General features: G+C 34.9%; 1 protein-coding gene and 1 pseudogene across 9 annotated transcripts in view; both read right to left on the bottom strand.

The window, feature by feature from the left end:
- The window catches only part of RALYL (RALY RNA binding protein like), a 735,427-nt gene that overhangs the window by 207,914 nt on the left and 501,067 nt on the right, over positions 1–26,446 (bottom strand).
- On the bottom strand, positions 18,217–18,873 carry LOC100429697 (26S proteasome regulatory subunit 7 pseudogene; annotated as a pseudogene).

Raw genomic sequence — 26,446 nt, 5'->3', positions numbered from 1 at the left:
TCCTCCAGCCCTCATCCTTTCCTCCAAATAAAACCCTAACTGGGTATTTCCAGAATATCAAATGTATCGAATTATTAGCTCATCTGGAGTATTGACATCTTTATCTGGTTTTCAAGTTAAAATATGTGTTGAATTTCATAAACCTTCTAAGCATTTTTGTCAATACACTGTATATAAAGTGTACAGAAATCTTTAGCTTGAATTTTATGATGCCTCCATTTCAGAGAATTGCTAGAATAATTAAATATTAAAGCTGAAAAGATGCAGCAAAGTTCTGTTGCCCAAATTCTTCATTAATAGATGTCCGATACAGACCAGACAGCTCCTACAAGTTTGCTGAACAGATAACTGAAGGAAGACGAGGTATATGAACTCATGCAACTTGGACCATGTACTCCCAGCAGGGGCTTCAATCAGGACTTCCAAGAGCGATAGGAAGTGATATCTCAATTCTCCTTTCTCAGGTTTGAACAGAAAATGTTTATCAGGTTTAGATGCAAAGTTACTCACAGTTAACCTTTCTCCTAGGTCATTCATATCACCCAGCACCATGATGCATGGGTGGGACCCTTCTCTTACCCTATCCTCCTTATCATATCAGCTGCCCCTGTGGTAACACTCGCTTTTCTCCTCTTAGAGATCAAGGCTTCCTTCTTTTGAAACACCTCCTTATTCATACAATTCCTATAAATTCTTTATATGAATACTCTCCTCAGGTTCTTTCAAGGATAACAACCAAATAATTTTCAACCCCAGCATGATTACCAATCCATTTTTTCAGCAATTAAACAAATATATATCTGTATCTTTAACACTCATCTGTATTAAATTACTTGCTGTCTTGACAACTGCCTGGAGATCTGGACCCACATCCATCCACCCCAAGTCAAGTGCTGTCCTGTAAGTAGGTAATCTAAAAGTAGTTACTAAAATATTTAATGGCTATCATATTAAAAACATCTTGTCATTTCATTCAATGCCTCATTTTACTTTATTTATCATCGTTCTTTCTTGAATTGAAGGAAATAAAAAACTTCCTTAAGTTTGGTTCAAGTTTTCACTTGTGATATTGATTCAAATTAGGGAAAAATAACGATTTCCAGAAAGATGCTTCTTTATTCTTGACTGTTGCTAAAAGTGAAATAAGCAAACAAATCAATTCTGTACTCCTTAGTTTTGTTCAGTTTTTTTATGTATCCGGAAGAGACTTTCATTGTTTTTTTAAACTATAATTGGGTTTTATTAAGTCTTTATTCATTTTTTTGGACTTTGTCCAGTTTCCTATGCATTAATGTCAAAGAAGTCTTTAAATTATTATGATTCTGAAATATTTAATACTTGCAAGTATTAAACACAGCCAAAAATGTTTATCCTTTATAACTCAAATTACAATTGATTTTATTTTTACTGCATCTCCTTAGTGGTAATTGTTTTTTAGCATTCTTGTTTTTGTTGCTTCCCTTTCTTTGTATGCTTTCCATTTAATTTTATCTGAGTTTTATCTTTTTGTAGCCTAAATTTGATTATCCAGACTTAGTTTTATCTTCTTGGTTGCCTGATTTTCTCATTTATACTTGGATAAATTTGCAGTGTTTTAAGGATAATGAAATTCTATCTTCTTTATCCTTTGTCCTTTACCCTTTATCCTTTATCTTCTATTCTTTGGATGGGTTCAAGTATTTCATGGTTACAAAAGAGTTGAAAAATGTCTTTAATTTCCTAGCGATTATACTTAAAAATATGAAGGAAATTATTTATGCCTATGTAAATAATTTACCTCCTTTCAACATATTTTTAACAAATATTGGCTATTTTATACCTTAAAGGTATAATGTAAAATAATCCTGAACTTTAAAAAGCACAAGATCTCTTTTCAGGTGATAGCCACATAAAAGGTACTATCATATGCAACAAACTACCTCACAGACATATGGAAGCAATAATATAGTTTATTGGAGGTGTGCATTGCTATGGTCTAAATGTTTTTGTTCCTCTCCAATTAGTACATTGAAACCTAATGCCTCCTGTAATGTATTTAAAGGTGGGGCCTTTGGGAGGTGATTAGGTCATGGGAGCAGAACCCTCACAAATGTGATTAGTGCCTTTATTAAAACGACCCCAGAGAGATCCCTTGCCTCTTCCACCTGAGGACACAAGAGAAGTTGCCTTCTATTGACCAGAAAGAAGGTCCTCACAAGACACTGAATCTGCCAGCACTTTGATCTTAGACTTCTCAGCCTTCATAACTCTGAGAAATAAATTTCTGTTGTTTATAAGCCACTCAGTCTATGGTATTTTAACAGCTGGAGGGGACTAGACCAGCATGATGTGGGAGAATTGCTGTACCATGCTCCCTAGAGATCTTTTACTTATGAAAAATACTTCCTCAGTAGCTCACAACTTTTGTCTCAGAGCATCTCCACTGTGTCCTGAGATGAAGGGATAGTACTGAGTTTATAGAGAATCATGATAAGAAATTAAAACATCCTGGCCGAGACGGGTGGATCACGAGGTCAGGAGATCGAGACCATCCTGGCTAACACGGTGAAACCCCGTCTCTACTAAAAAATACAAAGAACTAGCCGGGCGCGGTGGTGGGCGCCTGTAGTCCCAGCTACTCGGGAGGCTGAGGCAGGAGAATGGCGTGAACCCGGGAGGCGGAGCTTGCAGTGAGCTGAGATCCGGCCACTGCACTCCAGCCTGGGCGACAGAGCGAGACTCCGTCTCAAAAAAAAAAAAAAAAAAAAGAAAAGAAATTAAAACATCCTTGAATTCATATTAGTTTCTGTGATCATGAAAATTATGCATAGAATCTTACTATGAAAGAATTTACAGAATAGGATATATACACTTATCTATCTATCTACTACCTATTCATCTGTCTGTTATCTATTTATCCTGTCTGTCTGTCTGTCTGTCTGTCTGTCTGTCTGTCTGTCTATCTATCTATCTATCTATCTATCTATCTATCTATCTATCTATCTATATATCTATCTACCTACCTACCTACCTACCTACTACCTACCTACCTACCTATCTTAAAAGCCACAGGGTTGTGAGTGGTAGAGCTTCCTAGCAAAACAGTGTTCTGAGGTGTTTGTAGGATGTGTCATTCTTCAGTGGCCAGATTGTAGCTGGAGAAAATTCTTAAGCACAGAAGACCCAGGACAATGGTGGGGACCAGCAAGTGGCACGTGAGGCAGAGGAGGGTAGAGACATAAATTAGGAAGTATCCTGTTGTACACACTGCTGACTTCTCAGAGTTCTGCCTTTCTCTTTTCCTGGCTGATTCTATCTTAGTCAACATCTGTCTTTCCTGAAACTTGCCCTGACTTTCTTCTTTCTGGACTCTGAACTAGAGTATCTGGTTTCATCTTTCTATTCTGTGGGGTTTCGTTCCTCTGTTGTGTTTTATCTATATAAAATTCATTGTATTTCTACTCTATTTTATATATGTGGTAGTAGGGCACAAATTCTTGGTGTGAGGCAGGTAATAAATACATGATGCTAAAAAAGATGAACTGAGACTCAGCACTCCACTGTATGATACCTTGCATTTTCTTCTTCAAAGAATATATGTTATTATCGTTGGGACGCTATATTATAATTTTGCATCATCACCCCTAGAGTTTACTAATGTTAGCTTTACAATGTAAGCAATGAATTAAATACATGAGATATTTTAATTAAAATAGTTCACTAATCAATTACAGAAGCTAAATGGAATCATAAAAATGAACAATTATTAAGTGCTTACTTTGTGTGAGGGATTTTGTTTATGCTACTTTAATTGTAAAGCAGTGATGTGAGGTAGGAGTCCTCATCCTACAGATAAGGGAACTGAGGTTCAAGGGCCAAGTTCAAAGAGTTTGCAAGAAAGAAGCAGAGCTGGAGTCTAAGTTTTTGAGCTTCTAAAGCTGTACCCAGTTCATGATACCACTATCTCATGTGTTGAAAAACTAATTGTCAAAGAAACCAAATTCAGAAAACAGTTGAGAATAGAGAACACTATCTAGGATTTTACTTTAGTTGGAATTATTGGGGTTATTGTCATTTTGGCAAATATACATGCTTTTAAAGTGTCAGACAATGGGAGAATATATTTGATATGTGAGATTTCAATAGAGAATGCATTCTGATACTTACCTATCCTCGTACTCCAGATAAAGAGTACAGTGTGTTCTCCCTTGTAAGTGGGAGCTAAATGATGAGAATATATGGACACATAGAGGGGAAAAACAGACACTAGGGCCTTTGGAGGGTGGAGGGTGGGAGAAGAGAGAAGATCGGAAAAAATAATTAGTAGGTACTAGGCTTAATACCTGAGTGATGAAATGATCTGTACAGCAAACCCCCATGACACAAGTTTACCTGTATAACAAAACTGCACTTTCACTCCTGAACTTAAAACTTAAAAAAAATTCTAGAGGTGCCTATATTGTGATTCTAAACATATTCAAGTAAAGCCTAATCAGTGTATGAAGTCCACTGAAATGATATATTTGCACTAATCTAAGGTCCATTATGGATTTGGAAAATGTTCTTCAGGGAAAATAATCAAGTAGGTTAGAATGACCCAGAACAAATTTCCATTTAAAAAGAGGTAACATTATATCAGAAAATTAGGTGCCCATACACACACATAACCAAACTATTTTGAAAATGTTGGTCTAGACATTAAGAAGATTTGTTCATAGTTTAAAAATATAAATGTCTAAAATAGACAAAAACCAATACTATGATATGTAATTCTTTATGGACTTTAAAAAACATCAATTTTGATTTATGGATCATATTCAGCATAATTTTGTTTCTAAGAATAATATCAACATTTTTACCCCAAAATTTCTAATTATTTCCAATTTAAAATGTGCATAAAATATTATACATTAATAGAATTCATTTCAGCCTGTCTACAAAAGTATTATACACAGCAATCCTGTTCTCCTAATTCCTTTCCTGTTCCTATTTAGTTATAATTACACCACATTGATGAGCTACTTCAGCCTGCTGAGTTGAATAGAATGAATTTTCAGGTATAATTTAGCATTACATAGCCCAAGGGCATTTCAGAAATCCATCTCCAATCCTCATTTTGTGTGTATTTGTGTCTGCTAAAGGGCTTAGAACCACCTGGATATTCTTTGACCTCTTATATGTGTTTCAAATAGAACTATTTGAATAAACTCTGCATTTGCCATTACCAGCACAGCAGTATGTGAACAGTAAATATGTAAATGAAATTCATGATTCTCTTACCATTATAAAAACCATTTTTAGATGTTTACTTAAACGGCCTTAGATACAGAAACAGAAATTATGGTAGGAAAAAAAGAGTCTCACATTTTATTTTCAAAACTTCTTTAGTTTGGCAAACACAAAATCTTATATTATTTTTAAATCATGCCTTGAAAAGCTATAGAAAGCTCACCTGAAGAGCGCAATAAATATTTAAATGAGTCATTAGAGGATTCACAAAATCTGAACAGAAATACAGCATGTGAAAAGGTGATTATTCAATTTTAAAAACCTTTGGCTCCCAACTTCTAAGACCATTTAAAGAAACGTTTGTAGGAAAATAGTATAACAAAGAAGGAACCAAGATTTCAGCTTGTGACTACCTAATCTTGATGGAATGAGGAAAAAAATTTCTGTTTTGTGGTTGCCTTTTTCTTGGGTTGATGATCACATGTGTTTTCAGCAGCATAAACAGTTATGTTCCCATCTGGATAAGATTAACCTTTTTTTATTATAACATTTAGGATTTAACATATGATCCCTCATTTAAATTAAATGAATTTAACTTCAGTTTTTTAATAGTATACTTGTGCACTTAAATTGTGTCATCTGGTTGATGTAATGCTAAGTAAAAACAGACATGATTGTTGGTATAGCTTTTATTTTATTTGGGAATACAGACACTAATCAGGTGATCACAAACTTACAGAATATATTCATTCATTTGATTCATCATCCTGTTCATAGCAGATCTGTGGTGCTATGACAGTGTATTGAAAAAATGGCCCTTGACAATGAGTAGTCCACTCTTCTCTGAGGCTGAGTGAATGAGTGCTGTATTAGGAGTGTTTAAAGAATGGAGCCATGGGTAACAATAATTAAGCATTAGTGACAGAATTACTGAGAGGGGTAGAAAGTTCAGTGGACTATGTTGATCTAAGAACAGGATGATGATACATAATTGGTGTTCAACAAATAATGTTGATACATGCTTTTTCTTTTTGCTAAGTTTGCTACCAATTTGTAATCATAGTGCAAACAATTTCTCATTACTCAGATTAAGAAAACAACAATTAGTAAATAGAATTCTATACTTCATTGCTTCTTGCAACCAATACTAAGTGTATACTTGTCCAAGATACAAGGGGATAAAGATAAAATAACCATCATCTTAATCGTAAAATTTTGCTTATAATACGTGATTCATAAAGTTTTCAAAAATAATATTTCAATACTACCAGTTAAAATGTCTGTTTATATCAAAGAGAATGAATGTAATCAGTACCCTGACACTTGAAATAATGGTTCTAGTTTTGAAAAGTGGCAGTCAGTGGTGATAGAAGGCCCTGTAATATGTCAATACATATATGACAAGAATTCCATGAAGATCACGGGGCATGACATTTTGGAAATTTTCAGCAGAAGCAGAATAAATTATTTATGTCTTAGATGATATTATAAAAATGTAAGCTGAGATGTGTATGAGTTGGTGCCCATGACATGAACAGATTAGTGACAGCTTAAAAAATTACTGAAAATAAAAATAAACTACTGAAACATATGTGTAGACCTGACACATTATCAAGAAATAGTGATTAATAAATATGGCTTCAGAAAATGGAAAAAAGAAAACTTTTATAATAAAAATACTAAATCAAGGCATTTCTGGTTAATCCTAATTCTTCTTGATATTAGTTAATATCTGACAATATTAATTATCTTTTTTCCTGAAAAATCCATTTATTGGCTTCTGTGCCATTTTTTTTTTTACTTTCCTTAATAAATTTATATTTGTAGACCAAATACCTGTGTAGAACTCTGTTTAAATTCTATAGGAATTACAATTTTTATGGTTTAACACCTTTGGTTCTTGAACAACACTGTCTTGCTTTATTTAAATCCTAGTTTTGCCATTTGTCAGCTGTGTGATCTTGGTCGAGTTACTTCATATTTTTGTACCACAGTTTCTTCATCTAGAAATGTTTCCTCACCTATTATATATTTACAGGACTGCTATAAGAATTAAATGAGTCAATACATAAAAAGTACTTAGAAGAATGACAAGTATAGTATTAGCTATTATTACTGGATATACCCATGTAGCTGTTCAAAATACATATCAAATACAACATACACAAAAACAGCCTATTCCAGTGTTTCTGGTTAGAGCATATCATAAAACAATAATTTATTGGCAAATGTCACTACCATGCCACTTTGATTATTTTAGCTTTGTAATATATTTTAAAGTTCGGTGGTATGATGTTTCCAGCTGTGTTCTTTTTGTTCAAGATTACCTTGGCTATTGAAGGTCTTTTGTGGTTCCATACATATTTTAGGATTGCTTTTTGTATTTCTGTGGAGAATGTCATTGGAATTATGGTGAGTATTTTATTGAATCAACAGATTGCTTTTAGTAGTCATTTAAAAAATACTAATTCTTTTAATCGACAAACACAGGCATTTTTCTATTTATTTGTGTCTTCTACAATTTCTTTCATCCCTTTTTATAGTTCTCAGTATACAGGTGTTTCACCTCCTTGCTTAAATTTACTCATGGATATATTTTTTATGATGCTATTGTAAATGAGATTGTTTTCTTAATCTTTTTTTCCAATAGTTAGTGAATAGAAACACGACTGATCTTGGCATGTTGATTTTGTATCCTGCAACTTTATTGAATTTGTTTATCAGTTCTAATGGACTGATACAAATCAGATTTTTGGTGGAGTCTTTAGGATTTCTCTATATAAGATCATGTCATCTGCAAACAGAGAAAATTCAACTCCTCCTTTACAATTTGGATGCCTTTTATTTCTTTGTCTTACCCAGTTGCTTTGGCTAGGACTTCCAGTGCCATGTTGCATAGAAGTGGAGAGAGTGGGGATCTTGTTCCTAATCATAGAAGAACTCTCAACTTTCCACCACTGGTTAAATGTTAGCTGTGGGTTCCTCATATATGGCCTTTATTGTGTTGAGGTACATTAGTTTTATACCTAATTTGTTGAGAGCTTTTTTGTAACCATGAAAGAATGTTAAATTTTGTAAAATGTATTTTTCTTCAACTCTGAGATGATCATATGGTTTTTCTCCTTCATTATGTTAATATGGTGAATCACATTTATTGATTTACATATTTGAATGATTCTTACATCCCAGGGATAAATTCTACTTGATCATGATCACTGATTCTTTTAAAATGCTGTTGAATTTTATTTGCTTCTATTTTGTTGATAATTTTTACAACTATGTTCATCAGAAATATCAGCCTGTAATTTTTTTTTCTTGTAGTGCCCTTGACAGGCGTTGGTATCAGAGTAATGCTGGCCTCATAAAATGAGTCTGAAAATATTATTTCCTCTTCAAGTTTTCATGTATTATATTAATATGGTTTGGTTGTGTCCCCACCCAAATCTCACCTTCAATTGTTTTTCCCATAATGTCCACATGTTGTGGGAGAGACCCAGTGGAAGGTAATTGAATCATGGGGGCAGTTATCTCCATGATGTTCTTGTGATAATGAGTGAGTTCTCATGAGATCTGTTGGTTCTAAAATGGGCTTTTCCCCTTTTGCTTGACACTTCTCCTTCCTGCCATCATGTGAAGAAGGATGTGTTTGCTTCCCCTTCTGCCATGATTATAAATTTTGTGAGGCCTCCCCAGCTTTGTGAAACTGTAAGTCAATTAAACCTCTTTGCTTTATAAATTGCCCAGTCTCAGGGACTTCTTTTTAGCAGTGTGAGAATGGGCTAATACATTTATCCCCAGAAGGCAGCCAGTGTCTGAGATATATTAGTTGCTCTACAAATATTTATGAATCGAACGAGTGTATTAGTTTTCTGTTATTGCTTTAACAAATTACCACAAATTTGATAATTTAAAACAACACAAATTTACTCTGATGGTCTTGGAAGTTAGACATTTAAAATAAAGTATGGGTTGGGCTATGTTATTTATGAAGATTTCAGGAGATAATTTCTTTGCTGGCCTTTTCTAACTTCTAGAGGCTACCCACCATCCTTGGCTCATGGCGTCTTCCTTCAACTTAGTGCATCACTCCACTTCGTGGATCCATTACCATGTCTCCCTTTTCTTACTTTGATTCTCCTTCCTCTTTAGTAGAAGGATTCTTGTGATTACATTGACCCATCCAGATAATCTGCCGTCACTGTCATTGCTACAACCAAAGAGACTCAAGTATTTGGAAAATATCCAGATCCTGAACCATGCCGTACCTGTTACAACATACACATGCAAAATAAGGCTACATACTTTGCATTTTCAGCTTTTCAGTTCCTGCAGCAGAAGGATTCATACCAGATATATGTTGAAATGGATATTTCATTAAATCTGTAGATTAATTTGTGAGAAATTATATTTTAGGTCTTCAAATCCATGAACAGGTTTTGCAGGTTTCACGATAGTGGTCTTACACACATTCCATTAGATTTATGCTGAAACATTAGATTTGTAAAAGTTATTCTAAGTGATACCCCTTTAAAATTTCATATTCTATGTTTGATTGCTATTGCTGGTACATGGAACGAAAAATGACTTTGTGTATTGACCTTCTGGAATTGCTTAACTAACTGAGCAGTCCATATTGTTTTTGATTTTTCTGTATATTCAATCAAGTTATCTATAAATAGGCATGGTTTTTATTTCTGTCTTCAGTGGCTATGACATCCAGTGTAATACTAAATATAAGTGATGAGAATGCGCATCTTTTTCTCACTCTTCATTTCAAGGCATAAAGTTTCAATAATTCATTGCTAAGCATGATTTTACTCATGTGCATGTTTTTCTATTTTCAGAAACTTGTTACATGAAAGACATCCCTTCTATTCTAATTTTCCAAAGGGTTTTTTTTTTTTAAATCATGATTGGATATTGAATTTGGTCAAATATATCTACTGATGTATATTTTTTCTCATTTATTGTGAAATATTTTGGTATATTTTTAAATGTTTTACCATATCTGCATTTCTAGAATAAACCCAGTGTGATCATGATGTTTTATACTTTTTATGAATCACTACATTTGATTTGCTAACATTTTGCTCTTGTTTAGGATTTTTGTATCTATGCACATGAGGAAGTTGGACTATATTTTTTCGCTCCAATGATTTTAGTATCACTTCTTTTGCATGTGCTTTCTATCTACCTGGAATATCCCTTTCCTGCCTTTCCTCCAGGAGACTCACTCTCTCCTATTGCTTTCCTAGCACTCCAGGAATCCATCTTCTATAGGCCTCACCACTTCTATTCAAGATATGAGGGGAGGGGGAAGGAAAACCCAGTGTGTGTGGTTTCGAAGGTGCCCATTTGCTCTTTCTTGAATTAAATGGGGCTGTGCTTACCTCCTTAGGAATATAATCAGATAATGATTTGTAAGTCTTACTCTTTGTTTTTGAATCTTTCTCAATTCACTGTCATTTCAACTACTTAATGATGAAAAAAAAAAAAACATTTAGAGAACTGAAATATAATCTATACTTGCAAATAGCCAGAGATGGCCAGAATGCCCCAGATTCTATCTCAAGAGTGATCTGTGGACAAAACAACCTCCTTGTAAACCAGAATGCCATATTTTATATATGACAGAAACCAAAGTCCCTTTGGCATTCCTTCAGGAGAGTTCATCACAGCCCATTTATCATTTCTAGATCCCATATAAAGTGATCCTGACAAACAATAGAAAATGTTTGTAGTCTAATAAAACTGAAGAAAGTAATTTTAACTTTTAGGTTTAATAAATGCCAGCCATGTGGAAATTCTCCAAACAGTGCTTTGACTTGCCTGGAAAATGTTATTACTATAAAATGCTTGGAGATGCTAGATTTCTTTTCTTTTTCTTTTAATCTCAAAAATCAGTCTTACAAAGATAAAAAATATTAGCAATTCCACCATTTGAAAGTAGTTATGTCATTTTCTACCTATACAATTACATTTCTATAACTTTGCTTCACTGATAAATTTATTTTAAAATGTAAATTAATGAATGATATCACTGATATCTCCAAAATCTGGGTCCTCATAATCCAGCTTTAGAATTTATCATCCACTTTCTTCTCTTCAATTTTCTGATTTAAAATATTTAATATTTGGCTATAAGACTTAAAGACGGATTTCTTTTTTTTTTTTTGCTCTGAATTATTAACTTTATTATAAATTATGTAGTTGAGTGTCATTTATGATTTTATTATATTATTATTATTATACTTTAAGTTTTAGGGTACATGTGCATAACGTGCAGGTTTGTTACATATGTATACTTGTGCCATGTTGGTGTGCTGCACCCATAAACTCGTCCTTTACATCCGGTATAACTCCCAATGCAATCCCTCCCCCCTCTTCCCTCTCCCCTCCCCATAATAGGCCCCGGTGTGTGATGTTCCCCTTCCTGAGTCCAAGTGATCTCATTGTTCAGTTCTCACCTATGAGTGAGAACATGCGGTGTTTGGTTTTCTGTTCTTTCAATAGTTTGCTGAGAATGATGGTTTCCAGCTGCATCCATGTCCCTACAAAGGACACAAACTCATCCTTTTTTATGGCTGCATAGTATTCCATGGTGTATATGTGCCACATTTTCTTAATCCAGTCTGTCACTGATGGACATTTGGGTTGATTCCAAGTCTTTGCTATTGTGAATAGTGCCGCAATGAACATACGTGTCCATGTGTTTAAAGACGGATTTCTATTTGTATATTATTTGCATTTGAGAAACAGATAATTTTACTAAAAGCAATAGTTCTTTTACATTATAAATTTCTTTTTAAATCTTTTTTTGTTTTTAAATGTTTCTATCTTTATTGAAATATAATTAACAGATAAAAATTGTATATATTTACAATTTATAATTGTATATGTTTTGATGTACATATAAATTAAGAAATGATTACCATAATAAAGCCACTTAACATGTCCATCACCATTTTTGTGTGATAAGACCATTTAATGATAAGATCATTTAAGGTCTACTCTCGCAGCGCTATCTATAGCCACCATTCTGTAGGTTAAGTCTCCCAGACTTATTCATCCTGCAAAACTGCAACTTTATACTCTTTGACCAACATCTTCCCATTTCTCCCATTCCTCAGCCCCTGCCAACTACCATCCTATTATCTGCTTTTATGGGTTTGACTTTTTTAGATTCCTCATGTAAATGAAATCATGTAGTATTTGTCTTTCTGTGCCTGGCTTATTTAATTTAGCATGATGTCCTCTAAATACTTCCATGTGGTTAGACTAAATAATATTCCACTGAATTTATATGTGCCACATTTTCTTTATCCATTCATTTGCTGATGGAAACTTAGGTTGATTTCATATCTTGGATATTATGAATAATGCTACAAGGAACATAGGAGTGATGATATTTCCACATACTGATTTCATTTCCTTTCAATATACAAGTAGTGTAATTGCTGGAGGATGTAGCAGTTCTAGATTTAATTTTTTGAGGAACCTCAATACTGTTCCATCATGGCTGTACCAATTTATATTCACAACAACAGTGTAAAAGGGCTTTTTTCTCTACACTTGATGACACTTGCTATCTTTTGTCTTTTTGATAACAGTCTAATGTGTATGAGTCAGTCTAATAGTGTATGAGTTAATATCTTATTGCGGTTTGGATTTGCATTTCCCTGATCATTAGCGATGTTGAAAAGTTTTTTCATATACCTGTTGGCCCTTTGTATGTCTTCTCTTGAGAAATGTCTTTTGACATCCCTTTGGCCATTTCTTAATCAGATTTATTTGTTGTTCGCTATTGAGTTTCTTATGTATTTTAGATATTAACCCATTTTTGGATGTATTGTTTGCAAATATCTTTTCCCATTTCATAGGTTGCCTCTTCACTCCATGATTGTTTCCTTTGCTGTGAAGAAGCTTCTTAGTTTGATGCAACCCTATTTTTCTACTTTTACTCTTGTTGCCTGTGCTTTTGGGGTTATAGTTAAAAAAAAAAAAATCATTGCCCAGATTAATGTAAAAAAAGCTTTTTCCCTAAGTGTGTTTCTAGTATTTTTAGTTTCAGGTCTTATGTTTAAATCTTTAATCAATTTTGACTTGATTTTTGTGTACAGGGTAAGACAAAAATCAAGTTTTTTTCTTCTGCTGTATTAAGATGTCCAGTTTTCCCAGTAACACTTACTGAAGTGATTATCCTTTCCCCATTGTGTGTTCCTGGCACACTTTAATTGACCAAATATGTGTGGTTGTATTTCTGGGTTCTCTCTTTTGTTCCTTTGATCTATATATGTTTTTATGCCAGCATCATGCTGTTTCAAGTACTAGAACATTGTAGTATATTTTGAAATCATCTTATTAGATACATATTTGCATTTATTTGTATCTTGTTATTTTGTCACCTAACATTCTAGATTATGGAATTCCAAGGCCTCTTCCAAATAAATTCTGTACTGATGAATATTACATATTATTTAACACAGAAAGGCAAGACTTATCTAGAATTGTTTCATATTACAAATATGCATTCTGAAGTTAAAGAAAAAAAACTATGAGGGATAGAGAAGTAGCTTAGTTCATCAATGGCAGTTGGGGGAGGAATTAAATAAATGAAATACTTTGAATGTCCATTTGTCCATTTAAATTCTTTTATTTATCCCCCAAAAGAGTAGTATTAACTGATTATGAATATATTATCTTACTCATATTATTTTCATCTGTAAAGTTCCAAAAAAATGAACTGAGCAAAAAGGTAGATGAGATCATGAGAAATAAAAATAAGAATCAAAGGATTTACCTAACAGAGTTTACATTGTAACAGTCATTACATTAACTATCTTAGCAATTTCAATGACACAACTGTCTTCAAGATGTAGTGAAAAAGTGAATGAATACCCCAAACAAAAAAAATTATAGAATTTTTGCAGAGAGTAAGTTTTTAGAAAACTTCTGTAGAGTAATTCATAAAACCCTAAAAAATTCAATGTACTACAAGTAGTTTGAATAGTTCAGTGATTTTTGCCAATTATGCAACACATTTTTTTTAATTATTAATTTTCTGTGTTTCAAGTAACTGAGTTAACCAAGATACTTGTCTATATAAAGCAGTAAGTTACTAGAAAACTTAGATTTCAGTGTCCTCAAAGGATCAGAAACTATAATAAATTTGATCATCCATGTGGAGTAAGGCCTATGTCTATCAGGAAATCAATTAACCTAATCAGTTGAGTGAAATAATAGTGTTGTTTTCACTCGGGTATTTTTTCCCATTCAATGTGCTTCTATCAAGAGTGTTCTGAGTACAGATATACCAATACTCAACAAGAGGGAACATTGGAAATTATAAGATGTGAATCGAAATGAAATAGACTTATAGACCCTAAGATCATTTTATCCATATGGTAGGAATTTAATAAGCGATTAATTGATTTAATGAATCCATGTAATATAAGAATACCTTTTATATTTTGTTAATTTGAAATAGAATAGGTTAAATTAAACCTCAAGGAACAATATTTCTTTGGCTGAATTAAAAATTCTAATTAACATTAAGCCATCAAGTTTGTAATATATCAGAACACAAAAATATGAAAACATGATTACCCCTGGATTAGAATTCATGAAGTTGCCATTTTTGTCATTTCAAAGTATGTGAAAGATATTTATTTTCTAACATGGAAAGACTATTTGTAATATTTAACGTCAAGGCAAAGTTAATTCAGTTCGATCAAAGTATTTGAAATTTTTACAATGTTACCATATTATTAGGTGGATTACACAAAAATAAAGGCACATATATAAAATGAAGATTTTACACATCAAATGAAGGCAAATTATTTTTCCCATCATTGGAGGAAATGAGAAATAAAGAATCAAATGTTGGAAAAGGAAGTGATTTATAACATTTATGATGATGAAAATAATAAAAGTTTGAAATAACTTTTAACAACATTATGATGTAATGGCTGAGTGTGGTGGTTCATGCCTATAACCACCACAGCACTTTGGGAGGCCGAGATGGGAGGATCATTTGAGGTCAGGAGTTTGAGACTAGCCTGGCCAACATGGTGAAACCAGGTCTTTACTACAAATACAAAAATTAGATGGGCATGGTGGTGTGCCCCTGTAATCCCAACCACTCAGGAGGCTGAGGCAGGAGAATTGCTTGAACCCAGTAGGCAGAGGTTGCAGTGAGATGAGATTGCACCATTGCACTCCAGCCTGGGCGACAGAGCTGGACCCAGTCTCAAAACAAACAAACAATATGATGTATTAATATAGCAAAATAACATGCTGGCAGTTTGCCAAACATGATGTTCTCTTTCACATTTGATCCCCTCTATGCATGTTGCTTCCTTGGCCTGGTTCTCTTTCCTCTTTTCTGCTGATACATAGCTTTTCTTGTTAGAAGGCTCAGTTTACTTTGCCAGTTTTGTGATGCTTTTTCCAACTGTTCAAGGCACAATTATTGTCAGTTCTGCTATAATGCTTGTTTTGAAAACGTAAATATGTTCTAAAGAAATTGATATAAAGAAAAAAATTAAGGTTGCTTATGCATGATTTCCTCCATGAGAAACATGAGGGGAATGCAAAAAACTGCACCAGCTGTGTCCAAGCAACGTGGGGATACACAAAATGTACCCTAATCCACACATACCACAAACATGCACCAGCTCTCTCCATTCACTGGGTGTTTTATAAGCCACACCTATCTGCACCTAATACAACCTTTCCTCTGATTTCAGCTCACCATCCTCCTACTTCCTAATAATTTGCAAGCTGCAACTCTTTTAATATCCACTTCCAAAAGCAAACCAGATTTTATGGTAAAAATACTCACATTATTATATCATTTATGTGTTTCTTAACTATTCACACACACACAAACATTACCATTTTCATTAGGTTCTTATTTTTAAAAATATGGCAGTCACAAAATTTTTGAATGTTCAACTCCAGCCCATTTTACCATTATCCCTGTGTTTTTTTAATTGTATAATGCTACATGCTGTGATACTTTTTCAGGAACACATATGTCATATTTATAACAGAACTGACTATAGTGCCATTAGCAACTTCTGTCATTCAGTAGTACTTAGCATACTGAGTTGCATTTATTTGTACACTTACCTATTTTCTCCACTAGAATGTGCAAATGTCCTGAATTGGGAGAGAATCAGGTACTAGAAAGGAGCTGAATAGTGCTGAGGAGGATGGTGGAATGAAGGCTGGTAGTGGAGACGATGGTGGGGGTTGGGTAAAGAGCAGGAAGGGAACCAGGATGAAGACTAGTGCAGTAGCCTCACCTGGTGGTATAGAGTTGATGGGTTATAATGGGTAGAGAAAAAAGTAGATTGTATCTTCTCTCTGAGCTACAATCAGTCAATCAATTGACCACTCAAACCCACTGATTTCACCTCACAGCTGCTCTTTTGTTTCTTTCCTTCTCCCCTGTTATGGACTCAATGTTTGTGTCTCAATGCATTCACATGTCAAAACTCTAGCCTCCAATATGACTGTATTTGGAAATGGGGCCTTTGGGAGGTAATGAGAGATAGATGAGGTCATGAGGGTAGAATCCTGATAAAAGGATTAGTGCCCTCATAAGGAAAGACACCAGAGAGCTTGCTCTCTCTTTGCCCCAACAAAGAAGTCACGTGAGCACACAGCAAGATGGCGACTGCCTACCAGCCAAGAGGAGGCCTCAGGTAAAACCTGCTTTGACAGCCCCTTGATGACTGACTTCTCTACCTCCTAAACTGTGCAAAAAATAAATTGCTGTTGCTTAAACTTTCCAATCTATGACAATTTGACAGGGCAGCCTGAACTAATACATCCTCAGAAATATAAACTGTACCCTGACATGTATGTAAGGTATGTATACCTTACATGTATGGCATTTCAAAGTCCTGATTGACTTTTCTCACCTATAGGAAAAAGTTTGAGTACCTTAAAATGTCATGCCAATTCTTACATGATTTTAACTCTGAATACCTTTCCAGCCTCAGGTCTTGTCGGTTCTGACCTTTCAAATACTAACTTCTTTGTAGTTCCTTGAACACAGATAGTGTTTTCTCATCAATGCTTTTATCCACACAACTTCTTTGCTTAGGATGTCATTTCTCTTCATCTTCAAATGCAAATCTTCTAATTTCTTTAATATGGAGCTCAATCATAAACTTTTCCAGAAAGCTTTACCTCAGGCTAGTCTGTGCTTTCATAATTTCCATCGAGTCTCCTTATCATTGCCTTGGGCATGTCTCTTTATATGTGATTATATGCTCCTTGAAGGCAGTGATCATCTTCCTTATCCTAATTCATAGTGGGTACTCAATAAATATTTATCAAATAAATATAAATGGCCAGCACATTAACTTGGCACAAGTATCACATATTCAGTAAATGACAAATACTATTATTATTATTTTATAATGTTAAAGCCTTTTTTGTGAAGTGGTTATTAACAACTCTATAAAAGGTTTGGATTCCAATGAAAAGATGTGTTTTCATTTGAAAGCCTTCAGGGCTCCATTGTGTCATGTTAGCAGTGAGTAGTGCTGAATTTGGCATAATAGTTAATGATCTTATTTATGTCTTCCAAGCAATCCTCAGTAGCAATTTTTAACCATACTCTGGTCAAAAACATACCAGCTTCGGCCAGGCATGGTGGCTCACACCTGTAATCCCAGCACTTTGGGAGGCTGAAGTGGGCAGATCACCTGAGGTCAGGAGTTTGAAATCAGCCTGTCTAACCCAGTGAAACACCGTCTCTACTAAATATACAAAACTAGCTGGGTGTGGTGGCACATGCCCATAATCCCAGCTACTCAGGAGGCTATGGCAGGAAAATCGCTTGAACCCAGGAGGCAGAGGTTGCAGTGAGCTGGGATCATGCCACTGCACACCAGCCTGGGAGACAGAGTGAGACTCAGTCTCAAAAACAAAAACAAACAAAAACAAACAACAAAACAACAAAACCCAGCTTCTATACAAAAGCTTCTAATCTCAGCCCCAGTGCTGTTTGGATGTAGTTGTGCTAACCATGCAAATCTGGTATCTTTCAACATCCATTGAGCAAGTATGAATCTTAAAGATGTGAGTCTGACCCTCTAGATCAGGTAAGCTAAATTCAATCTTTCTATCCAATTTCCCCGGCTTCATCAGTGCCGAATCCAAAGTATCAGGTCTGTTAGTGGCCATCAGCACTTAATATTGCCTTGATGATCAAAGCCATCCAACTGATGAATTAGTTCTCACATTTTTTGTCTGTACTTCATTGTCACCTCCAGCACCATCATCAAACTGAGCTCTTCCAATAGCATCAGTTTCATCAAAGAAGATAAGGCAGGTGTTTCTTGTTCTGGCCATTGGGAAGAGCTTATGAACCATTCCAGCCCCTTTGCAGGTATAGTTCTGTAAAAGTTCATATCCAATAACTCGATGAAGCAAGCATAAGTCCCATTTAGCAACCACCTGAGCACAGAGTGTCTTGCCTGTACCTAGTGGACCAAAGAGCACACTCTTGGGGGGCTCCATGCCAAGGTTAACAAATCTCTCTGGATGAAGTAGTGGGGTTTCAACTACTTACAATTTCTCAATCTGTTCCCTACAGCCACCTACATCGCTGTATATGACATCAGGTTTTTACTCCACTGGCATCATGGTAATTGTTGGGTCAATCTTAGAAAGCATGGAATATGATTTTAATTCACATCAAATTTCATCCCTGCTTCAATGTCAGTAGATCCCTGAGGTCCACCACAAACTTAGCAATCTGCTACACACTGACAATGTATTTTGAGTTCTCAGAATCAGCATTTACTGTCTTTCTACACCTTGCAACCTGTAAACATTGTTCACCCTGGAGCATTTGCTTATTTGCAGCCAAATCCCAGAGTGCTGGTGGTGGCCAGGCTAGTGTCAGACTCTTTAATACTACTGAGATAATTTTCTTAAGGAGTTGTTGAATGTCATTCTCAACCTGCTTAATCTTCCTAGAGTAAGTGCTCTGACCATGATTTTTCAGCAAGGCAGTATCCTCTTCATTCAGAGCTCAAAAGTGTTTGTCATCCTTCTCATCCTTTTTGATTTTCCACTGATCAGCACAGAGGTAATCCAGCGTTTTAAGAGATGCCAGTGATTCAGCTCCTTAGTGATTACACTGCCTTACTATTATTTCTTTTATGCACTGTTGCTAGTGAACTTTTAGCTTTCTGCAGGAAATGTGAAAGTAATAAAGAGACTCAAGAAAACTCCATGTTGAAATAGGTTTGTACAATTTTTCTGACCTTTTGCAGCCTCCTTATAAATTCTTTATCATGTGCTTGTTCATATTTTAAAATGCTACATTTGGCTGGGTGCAGTGGCTCACGCCTGTAATCCTAGTACTTTGGGAGGCCAAGGTGGGTGGATCATATTAGGTCAGGAGTTTGAAACCAGCGTGGCCAACATGGTGAAACCCTGGCTCTACTAAAAATATGAAAAAATTATCTGGGTGTGGTGGTGCATGCCTGTAATCTCAGTTACTCAGGAGGCTGAGGCAGGAGAATCACTTGAACCCAGGGTGTGGAAGTTGCAGTGAGCTGAGATCTTACCACTGCACTCCAGCTTGGGTGACAAAGTGAGACTCCATCTCAAAAACAAAAACAAAACAACAAAACTACACTTGCAGGGCAGAGGAGGTCATTTGTATAGGAAGTAATTCATAAAACTGACAATTTAACTATAGTAATCAAGAGTTGTCCATTCCCATATAGACAATGTTAAAAAAAATGTGTGAATAGCAAAGTGCTTTTGTATAACTTATGATATCAGTGGAATTTGAAATTTAGAACTAATGATTTTTTTTTTCAGTTGGTTGGTAACTTAAGAGAAAAGTAATATCGCTTGAATTCACTCTGAAGCACACATCCAGAAAAATCTATAGCTCTAGCACTCCAGAGAAGTTCAACCTCCTATAAATGAAGAAATAGAAAGTGGTTTTATTTTCCACTTGTGCTGTACATAAGTTTATTTCTTGAAAAATGCTATCTGAGGTGAGTAAAGGGAAAGTAGCCTAGGCTAATAATTTAGGCTAGAAGTATATGAATTGAAGGTACATTGAAAATGTCATAAAAAAGTCATTTCATGTGGGAGTTCAGTTAGCCATCACTTTAAGAAGTTTTCTTTAAAAACAGCTTTACCTGAGAAAGCAGCTGACGTAATTGCATCTTTTATTTTCTTTTATTGCACAAAATATCAATACTGCTGGTTTTAAGCATTTTCTGTTCAGAAGCAATCTTTATTCTTTTCTATTTCCATTTTTATCACCAGTTTAAATTGTTAGATAGAATGTTATAGGTACACTTTTCTGATTCAAAAAATCTCTAAAAAACACATTTTGTTGAGATAATTAAGAAATAGGCAAATTATTTATTCTTGATATTATAACATATCATTTCTTAGTAGGCAATCTATGCCTATTCCCACTTATACTTTCTTTTATTTCCTTTTAAGGTTATAAGTAGTACAATGACCAGGTTTAACTGTTTATATAATCTTCAATCTATACTTAGTGCTATATGAAAATAACTGGACCATGTTATTCAAAATACATTTTACAAACATAATAATTTTAACTTTTTATTAGTTTATTTAATAAAAGACAAATCAATATCAAATTTTATTTTATCTGGGACATTGACAACTAGAGAAAAAAAAAGATAAAATCTTTTTGCTTCTTCATTCCTTTAATTCTTTATTTCTTGCTTTAAAGTACGAGACTGCATTATGGGCAGAGTGACTCACACCTGTAATCCCAGCACTTTGGGAGGCTCAAGAGGGTGGATCATGAGGTCAGGAGTTCAAGACTAGCCTGGCCAACATGGTGAAACCCCATCCGTACTAAAAATACAAAAATTAGCCAGGAATGGTGGCATGCACCTGTAGTCCCAGCTACTTGAGAAGCTGAGCAGAAGAATTGCTTGAACCCAGGAGACAGAGGTTGCAGTGAGCTGAGATCAGGCCACTGCACTCCAGCCTGGGTGACAAAGTGAGACTCCGTCTCAAAAAAAAAAAAAAAAAAAAAAAAAAAAAAAAAAAATTCCTTTAATATGTAATCAAGCCCAAGCAATAAAAAAATCTTTTGAAAGGATTATAACTTTTGCCTTCATTTCTATGTTTCCCCATAACTCTGAGCACAGAAGGGCCTTAATAATCATTTAGTTGAGGCTTAATGATGACATAACCAGCTATAATACAGCTTCTTGAAACCCAAAAGGCTGTTTTAGGATTGGGTGGGGACCTTAAATGGTCATTTGCTATTAAGCACGATCACACTAAAATTCTAGAGACAGATTCAGTTATCTCATGGACTCATTGTGAACTCAGTTTGTTCACATAACAAAATGCTAACTGGGACATGGGATTTGGGAGCACACTGGGAATGTTAGGACATGGTTTTAATTGCAACATTCTCAAACTATCTGTAGGAAAAAAGGGGTTATGCCTACAACCAAGTTTTGTATATTTGCATACAAGCCACACACTAAGACCTATTTCTGCTGTATGGACATCTGCAAAATCTCAGGGACCACATGGAGAAGGGAATAAGCTGCATTTCTAATATAGTCATAGTATAAGCAACCCAAATTTGCTATCCATATCTCTACATTAGTGATTCCTGGTTTTTGCAATTGCAATTACTTGGATCAGAAAAAATCCAAAGGGAAAATATTCTTTCAAGTAAGGACATTTATAAAATATTATTGCTTATCACTATCATTTCATTTATTTATTATTTTTCCCCCTTTTTCCAGCCTTATTGAGGTATACTTGACAAATAGCAGTTGGATATATTCAAGATATACAATGTAATGCTTTGATATACACATGCATTGTGAAATGATTGCCACATTAATTAACACATCAATTGCCTCACAGTTCTCTTTTTAGTTAGATTCACCAACTCATGTGCTCTTTTTGTTTGTGACCAATAATATTTTTCCTTTTTATTTGTACAAATCTATGGAGTACATGTGTAATTTTGTCACATGCATAGATTGTATACGGGTAAAGTCAGGGCTTTTAGAGTACCCATCACCTGAATAATACACATGGTGGAGAAGACGATCTAACATCTATGAACTGTGGTGAAAAGACAAGGAGAATATCTACAGAAAAGGGGGAACTCAAAAAGACAAACTTTTTTATGTGACCAAACACACAAAACAGTGAGGAATTCCACAGAGAAACAAAGTTGACCTTTCAGAGAAAAAGAGATGTTTGAATTTGATAATATTTGTATGAGCATGAAAATCATCAAATATTGGTTACTAAGTCAAAAATCAACTCCTAAAATTTCATTTTGTAATTCAGTTTTGAAAATATTCCTCAAGCATAAGCTAATTTTTATCTTTTTGAAGTAAATTTTAAACTAATATTTGGGGAATTAGTTCTATTCCATTCAGTTCTCCTATCTCCTATTTAAAGAGGCATTTGTAAGCCTCTATTAAGTCAAATTTCTTAAAAACATCAGTAGAAAAGTAATAGAATTGGTGGACTGTTATACTTTAATACATATTTTTGAAAAAAGAGATTCTTCAAATAATCTCAAAAACCACCTAAATCATCCAAAGTTACACTGTAATTTAAGGAATAAAAACATTTAATAAGCATATTTTAAAAGTTTAGTGAAAAATTCAAGTTTATATTCAACTTAAATATTTATTTGCTAAGCTTTCAGAATAAAATGTATTTCTCAAACATCATGGAATTGGAAATACGATAAATCTTATTTGTTATGGGTTTTATGGTTTAAAAACCTTCAATTTAACAAGTTACAAACGTAATTACATTTTTAAGAACTCAGAGCTACTTAACAGTAGATGCAGTACATTTTATGTCTTCTTTTTTTTTTTCACATCTGCACTACTGGCATATATCTTCTTATAATCAAATTTTAAATAAACATAGTAAGAATAAATCTAAGAAACAACTTTAACTCAAACTATGCTTACTTTGTATACAATTTGCTTTCAAAAATTTAAGAAGAAATGTATCTTCTTCTAAATGTTCTGTAATCTTGGATTTCATGCGTAATAACCTAGTAAGCCAGCATTGACTACACTAAGAGCTTAACAGAGGAAATTTTGTTAATCAAATTTTATTGACTATTCTCCATATGCTAAAAATATGCTAAGAATAAAAGACAAATGGTCCTGTCCACCTGGATTATACAGCCTTGATGAGATAATGATAAAAAGAATTACCTTTGAATACTTTTAAAGTACTGTGTAATCATCCAGAGTATACAACTTGGCCTTTGGAAGAAGTAGGAAGAGCCAGAGAGAACTATAAAAGAATGCTGCGTTTAGAGTAATGTTGAAAGATAGGGCAGTCACACACAGCCAATATCATACTAAATGGGCAAAAGCTGGAAGCATTCCCCTTGAAAACTAGCACCAGACAAGGATGCCCTCTCTCACTACTTCTATTCAATATAGTATTGGAAGTTCCAGCCAGGGCAATCAGGCAAGAGAAAGAAATAAATGCATTCAAATAGAGAGGAAGTCAAACTATCCCTGTTGGCAGATGACATGATCCTATACCTAGAAAACCCCATTGTCTCAGCCCAAAAGCTTCTTAAGCGAATAAGCAACTTCAGCAAAGCCTCAGGATACAAAATCAATGTGAAAAAATTACTAGCATTCTTATACACCAACAACAGTCAAGCCAAGAGCCAAATAAGAAACGAATGCCCATTCACAATTGTCACAAAAAGATAAAATACTTAGGAATACAGCTAATTAGGAAGGTGAAAGATCTCTACAAAGTGAACTACAAACCACTGCTCAAAGAAATCAGAGATCACACAAATTTTAAAAATTCCATATTCATGGATAAGAAGTATCAATTTCATGAAAAGAGCAATTTGTAGATTCAGTGCAATTCACATTAAACTACCATTGCCATTCTTCACAGAATTAGAAAAAATTATTTTAAAATTCTTATGAAACTGAAAGGGAACCCAAATTGTCAAGGCAATCCTAAACAAAAGAAACAAAACTGGAGGCATCACACTACCCAACTTCAAACTATACTACAGGGCTAGACTAACCAAAGCAGCAAGGTACTGGTGTAAGAACAGACACACAGACCAATGAAACAGAATAGAAAACCCAGAAATAAGACTGTACACCTACAATTATCTGATCTTTGACAAACCCAACAAAAGCAAGCAATGGGGAAAATATTCCCCATTCAATACATTGTGCTGGGATAATAGGCTAGCTATATGCAGAAGATTGAAACTGGACCCCTTCCTTACAACATATACAAAAATCAACTCAAGGTGGATTTTAAATGTAAAATGTAAAACTGAAACCTATAAAAATCCTAGAAGACAACCTAGGCAATACCATTTAAGATATAGGTATAAGCAAAAATTTATTGACAAAGACACCAAAAGCAATTGTAACAAAAGCAAAAATTGAAAAAATGAGATTTCATTAAACTGAAGAGCTTCAGCATAGCAAAAGAGACTATCAACAGAGTAAACAGACAACCTAAAGAATGGGAGAAAATTTTTGCAATTTACCCATCTGACAAAGGTCTAATATTCAGCATCTAAAGGAACTAAACACATTTACAATAAAACGAACAACCCCATTAAAAAGTAGGAAAATAACTGAACAGACACTTTTCAAAAGAAGACATACATGTGGCCACCAAGCATATGACAAAAAGCTTAACATCACTGATCATGCAAATCAAAATCACAATGAGATACCATCTAACACCAGTCAGAATAACTACTATGAAAAAGTCAAAAAATAACAAATGCTGGCAAGGTTGTGTAGAAAAAGGAACACTTATACACTGCTGGTAAGAGTGTAAATTAATTCAGCCTTTGTGGAAGATAGTGTAGATTCTCTGCAGATTTGACTAGTGCAATTACATGAACATATTTACAAAAACTGGAACTTTTTGGTTGATATGGTTTGGTTGTGTCCTCACCCAAATCTCCTCTTGAACTGTAGCTCCCACAATCCCCACTTTGTCATGGGAGGGACTTGGTGGGAGGTAACTGCATCATGGGGGCAGGTTTTCCTGTGTTGTTCTCATGATAGTGAAGAAGTCTCATGAGATCTGAAGGGTTTATAAAGGGCAGTTCCCCTGTACATGCTCTCTTGCCTGCCATGTAAGATGTGCCCTTGCTCCTCCTTTGCCTTCTGGCATGATTGTAAGACCTCCCCAGCCATGTGGAACTGTGAGTCCATTAAACCTCTTTTTCTTTATAAGTTACCCACTCTTGGGTATTTCTTCATAGCAATATGAAAATGGACTAATACAGTAAATTGGTACTAAGTAGTGGGGTGCTGCTGTAAAGATACCCAAAAATGTGGAAGTGACTTTGGAACTCGGTAACAGGCAGAGGTTGGAACAGTTGGAGGACTCAGAAGAAGACAGGAAAATGTGGAAATGTTTGGAACTTCCTAAAAACTTGAAGGGCTCATAAGACAAGATGTGGGAAAGTTTCAAACTTCCTAGAGAATTGCTGAATGGCTGTGACCAAAATGCTGATAATGATATAGACAATAAAGTCCAGGCTGAGGTGGACTCTGATGGAGATGAGGAACTTGTAGAGAAATGGAGTAAAAGTGACTCCTGTTATGCTTTAGCAATGAGACTGGTAGCATTTGACCCTGCCCTAGAGATCTGTGAAACTTTGAACTTGAGAGAGATGATTTAGGGTATCTGGTGGAAGAAATGTCTAAACCAAAAAGCATTAGAGATGTGACTTGGGTGCTCTTTAAAGCATTCAGTTTTATTCTTTCACAAAGACATGGTTTGGAACTGGAACTTAAGTTTAAAAGGGAAGTAGAGCATAAAAGTTTGGAAAATTTACAGCCTGACAATGCAATAGAAAAGAAAAACCCATATTCTGAGGAGAAAATCAAGCTGGCTGCAGAACTTTGCATAAGTAATATGGAGTAAATGTTAATTGCCAAGACAATGGGGAAAATGTCTCCAGGGCATGTCAAAGACCTTCTCAGCAGCCCCTCCCATCACAGGCCCAGAGGCCTAGAAGGAAAATATTGCTTTGTGGGCTGGACTCAGGCCTCTACTGCTGTGTGTAGCCTAGGTACTTGGTGTACTGTGTCCTGGCTGCTCCAGTCTTGACTAAACTGTGCCAAGGTACAGCTCAGGCCAGGGCTTCAGAGCATGGGAGCCCCAAGCCTTGGCAGCTTTCATG

Source organism: Macaca mulatta, chromosome 8, assembly GCF_049350105.2.
Source record: "Macaca mulatta isolate MMU2019108-1 chromosome 8, T2T-MMU8v2.0, whole genome shotgun sequence".
NCBI lineage: Eukaryota > Metazoa > Chordata > Mammalia > Primates > Cercopithecidae > Macaca > Macaca mulatta.
The sequence above is the reverse complement of the archived record's forward strand: the minus strand, read 5'-3'. Positions and strand labels throughout refer to the sequence as shown.